We start from the raw sequence: 5485 nt of genomic DNA, 5'->3' as shown, positions 1-5485 counted from the left end.
TTGTATATCTGTCCTTGTGTAAACAAGTGTGAGAAAGTACAGATCAAACAAGGCAAAGGAAAATAAAGAAATTAGGTAAATCCCATGTCAAATGAGTTAAGCCACATGGTTAGTGATAAAAAAAAAAAAACATTCATGTCCTGTACCAGAGTATAGAAGCAAGAAACTAAAGGTGAAAAAGATTGAATTTTTAAAAAGCACCATTTATTTTGAAAAATAATATAGCTGATTGTGAAGGAAAAGATGCACCTGGAGTGTCCATCTTTATAGTGTTTCAGGTATTTTCTCAAGAAAAAGTCCGATGCATCTGGAGTGTCCACCTATATAGTGTTTCAGGCATTTCTCAAGAAAAAGGCCTCAGTCACAAAAATATCTTTCCATCTCATGCCTACTTTGTGTCCCTGAAGTATACTCACCACTCAACTTCTGAGCTTTATGGAAATGAAAAAAAAAAAAAAAAGATACAGTGAATATTGTAACAATGGGGACAGACTCTGGGCATGTGTTTAAGATAGGTGAGGAGACATGTGAAAAAGATACAGACACCAAAAGAAGCAAGGAACTCAGAAGTCACAGTTGAAATCAAGGGACACCGAGAGTTTGGTAGTGAAGTGGCAAGAAATAGGTGCCCAGACATCATTAATTGGATATTAGATATCAGAACTATGCTTCAGTCTAGTGATAGACTGAAGCAAAATCTGACTTGATAACAACAAAGAAATGAAGTGTGTGCTTGTTCAAGTGAAAGGACACAGTGCTTCTGCTGCTACAGACACTTACGAGGAAGGAAAAACAGTACATACTGCACGTGATCCTGAGGCATTAGATGAGGACAACAGTGCTACTATGTATAAACCATGAACCTGAATCAGAAAACTTGCATCTCTCCCCACCACATAGAGACAGATCATCAAAAGCATATGTGTTTATGAAGAAAGAAATACAGCAAGAGATGCTAAGGGTCAGGAATGAGGAAGGCAGGTTACCGGTAGCATTCCCATGTTTGGAGAAGAAAAAGTTCAAGTTCAGAATGAGGTGGCTGCTGCACTTGTCATTGCTGCTTTGTCCTTGGTCAGTTGCCTGGTCCATTCTGATTTTCCACTTTGTCACGCTGTATTAATCACATATTTTTACCATTTTACTCTTATCTCCTACATCGACCAGAAAGCAGAACCTGGGGTCACCATCTTCATCATGATTTTTATTTTCATTACTATAATGTGTAGAGAAGAAAACGTACAAGTAAGTGACTGGAATACTTTAGAAGTTTCCAGAAGACGTCTTCTCTGTTCCCATCCTTCAATTTTTATTAAGCCTTGCCATACTTTCTTAAAGGTGTTTCCTAATTGGGAAGGAGTTACATGGTATATATACTTCTTTTGCTTTTACTTAAACATAAACCATAAGGCAAGTTTTGCTTATCATAGGTTTTCTGTTTCTTCAGCAATTTTACCTATCAGTAAAAATTGTATCACAAAACATTTAGATGTCTTCAAGGCCTTATTGTTGAGCCTATACTCAACATGACATACTCCAAAGTTGCCCATTATGCTGGTATCTAGTGTTAACACTGAAATATTTCTTGAGTAAGAAATATTTTAATGATGTAATGCCAGAAGTATGATAGACCATGTATTAAACTTTTTGCAACATTTGTTTGTGTTGGTGGAGAATGCAAAGTAATGTTATGGAAGGTGAAGATAGTTCCTTATTGTGATATGACATGAGTTAATGTTTCCTTTGGCTACCTGTGCTCCATTTACAGAATCAGTAGCCATACACAGGTAGAAGGTAAGGTTCATCTAGAGAGCATATGTAAGGTTGCAATGCTTTGGTTTTCAAGACATTCTTCTATTTAAAGGTAAAATTAATTGTTTTTAGAGTAGAAATTTCAGACATTTTTGAAGGAAGTGATTAGGAAATCTTAGTGCCACATATTATAATTATACTGTAATTGAAACTCAATACTTATGTTATTTTTAACAGAATTTATCAGAGAATCTTACCAAAGAGGATCTTCATTGTTTTCTGGGAGTGGCAATTCAAACGAAACCAAGACAGTACCCAAACAAGTAAAGGGTAAGCAGTGCATTTTATTGAAAAAGTCATTTGAAAAAATGTTTATTGAAAAACATGAGCACCAACATATTCTAAATGCCAAGGAAAATGACCTATTAAATGTATAGTAAAAAAAAAAAAATTGAAGAAGCGAATAGTGTTAAATTGTATCTCTTCTCAGGTGTTAGCAACAGGTAAAGATGAAATACAGTGTATGACTAAAGGTGCTGAAGCTTTAGTCCCATCTCAGTACAATTTGAGAGCTCAGCAAAGTCAGGAAATCAGGAAGAGGACAGGTTTACAAAAGGGGATGAAGAATAGGGAAAGCAGACAGTACAGGGAGTACATGGAGAGAAAAGGAGCAGATGGATGTAATGTCAGGGTGGTCCAATAAAATACTTCCTAAATAAAAGGTAGAGCAGGAGTCTCAGCTGGAGCGTGAGCCTGCTGGCTGCATCTCCGTAACTACCCTGCCTGCTCTGGCAGTCCCCAGCAGTTAGGCGGGCATGTTCCTGCCCTGAGGCCTCACCCAGCAGGCTCCAGACCCGGCTTGGAGCCCAATAGGCGCCTGGTGAAGGAGCTGCTAGAATAATACTGAGGCGGGGAGGTCAGGAGTGGCCAGCAAGAGGAGTATCTGGAAGTGGTGATCTGAGGTGCCCCAAGCCGGGCCCTGGACATCCCTCCCCTCACCTCAACAAGCCTGGTGCCCAGGGATGGGGGAGAAACCATTGAAACTGATTTCAGTCACATTCTCAAGCAAGGCCACATGATGAAGAGCAGGAAGCTGGGAATCTACCAGCGGTGCTGACTGGTGTTCTTCAAATCCTCCAACAAGGGGCCTCTGTGGCTGGAGAAGTATCCAGATGAGACGTCAGTGCACCTCCGAGGCTGTCCCAAGGTGACTGACATCAGCAATGTCAAGTATGTTACATGGCTTCCTGAGGAGACCTAGCGGCAGGCAGCAGCCATCGCATTCACCAATGACTGGGCACAAGCCTTCACCTGGGACCCAGAGCTGGAGGCTAAATAGTGGTGCAAGACACTATCTGTGGAGTGTCTGGGATCGGCTGAATGACACCAGTCAGGGAAAGCCTGACCTGGCCCCAGGGGCGCATGGCATCTTCCTGCCTAACTGCCCCCACCTGGACGTGTATGGTGAGTGCAAACTGCAGATCACCTAGGAGAACAGCTTCTTCCTCTGGGACACAGCAGTCTGAAGCTTGTCTCATTGCATCTCTATGACTGGGACGCAACATGCTTTACCTTTGAGGCTGGCAGCTTGTGCAACACTGGAGAAGAGCTCTGCACCTTCCAGACACAGGAACTGGAGTGGATTTACCAGCAGGCCCACAGTGCCACACTGGCCATCGCCAAGTATCACAAGTGGGTCTTGCTGGATATGGAGAAGAATGTGAGGCTGCTTAACAAGGAAACAGAACATTACTCATGTCCTCACACACCCACCACCTTGCTGCCCCGCATGCTACTGGCACCACATCACAGATTAGCAGAACATGGCTGAAGCCTCCAGCTACACTCCTGAGGGCTGTGCAGCAGCCCAGGCGAGTTCAGAAATGGCCCTCCTCTACAGATTCATCTTGCTTAAGCCAAAACCCAGCCAGAGGGACAGCAGCGAGGCCAAGACCCCCTTCCTGTGACAGCTGTGCTGGTGAACAGAGAAGGGTGCAGGGGGCAGCCTGTAGCCTTCCATGGACAGCCAGCCTCAAGGGGCTGTTGGCCAACAGCCTGAAGAAAGGGAGGAAGCGGTCCCGCTCCTTGCCTCCAAAGGGGAGACTGGACCAAGGGAAAGGGCTGTCCACACCACCCGAGCATGTGTGAGGCTGATTTGGGGTATAAGGGCAGCAGTTTCCATTGCCTCCATGGCACACACCTGTTTCTCTCTCTCTCAATGACTTTATTTTGTTTTGTTTTGTTTTATTTTAGGTACAATGTGCTGATTTTATGTAGAATTTGGAATGCTTACATCAAAGTGGTTAACCTAGCCTTCACCTCAGTTAATTATTGTGTTAAGGCATTTATACTCTATTTTTAATAGATTTGACATGTACCCTTGCAATATGCACCATAGGTGAGGTCCCACCAATTATCCTCCCTTCCCTCCCCTCTCCCTCCTCTTCCCTCTGTCATCTTGGCTATATTTGTGTTTTATCATTTGTGTAAAAGTGTGGGGGATTATATATTGATTTCCTAAAAGTACTGAGTAAGTTGGATACTTTTTTTTCCATTCTTGAGATACTATACTAAGAACAATATGTTAATTGGCCTGGGAGAATACTTTATGAGGAGCACCCCCCAGGGAATTGAAGCAACCCCAAAAATATATTACTGATCAAACTAAGCAGCTTCTGCACAGCCAAGAGCACACTTAGTAAAGCAAACAGACAGTCCTCAGAATGGGAGAAGATATTTTCAGATTATGTTCCTAACAAAGGTTTGGTGATCAGAATCCACAGAGAACTCAAACTTATTAATAAGTAAAGAACAAGTGATCCCATTTCATTGTGGACAAGAGAGTTGAACAGAAGCTTCTTTGAAGAAGACAGGTGCATGGCCTACAGACAAATAAACACATACTCATCATCTTTAATCATCAGAGAAATGCAAATCAAAACCAGTATGAGATATCATCTAACTCCAGGAAGAGTAGCCCACATCACAAAATCCCCCAAACTACAGATGTTGGCATGGATATGGAGACAAGGGAACAGTTCTGCACTGCTGGTGGGAATGCAAGCTAATATGTTCCTTTTGTATTTTTTTTTTATACTTTGAAAGTTACTTTAATTGATAATTTATTTATGACATTTATTTTTAAAACATAAAGATATTTAGAAAAATCACTAACAATGTCAACTCCCCAAGAAGATACTATTTTTTTTTAATTAAATCATAATTGTATACATTGATATGATCATGGGGCATCATACACTCGCTTCATAAACCATTTGACACATTTTTATCACAGTGGTTAACATAGCCTTCCTGGCGTTATCTCAGTTACTGTGCCAAAACATTTACATTCTACATTTACCAAGTTTCGCAAATACCCCTGTAAGATGCACCACAGGTGTGATCCCACCGATCCCCCCCCCTCTACCCACCCCCCCTTCCCACTTCCCCCTATTGTTAAGTTGTAGCTGGGTTATAGCTTTCATGTGAGAGTCCCAAATTAGTTTCATGGTAGGGCTCAGAACACAGTAAGCAGAGCAAGCAGACAGCCCTCAGAATGGGAGAAGATATTTGCAGGGTATATCTCTGACAAAGGTTTAATAACCAGAATCCACAGAGAACTCAAACGCATCAGCAAGAAAAAAACAAGGGAACCCATCGCCGGCTGGGCAAGGGATTTGAAGAGAAACTTCTCTGAAGAAGACAGGCGCAAGGCCTTCAGACATATGAAAAAATG

The 5485-nt window shown here is 42.0% G+C and overlaps 1 pseudogene; it reads left to right on the top strand.

The window, feature by feature from the left end:
* The first annotated feature begins 999 nt into the window (after positions 1-999).
* Positions 1000-3716, top strand: LOC128579059 (docking protein 4-like; annotated as a pseudogene).
* Positions 3717-5485: the final 1769 nt, after the last annotated feature.

This window comes from Nycticebus coucang, chromosome Y (assembly GCF_027406575.1).
Source record: "Nycticebus coucang isolate mNycCou1 chromosome Y, mNycCou1.pri, whole genome shotgun sequence".
Taxonomy (NCBI): domain Eukaryota; kingdom Metazoa; phylum Chordata; class Mammalia; order Primates; family Lorisidae; genus Nycticebus; species Nycticebus coucang.
Note: the sequence above shows the minus strand (reverse complement) of the source record. Positions and strands in the feature narration are given on the sequence as shown.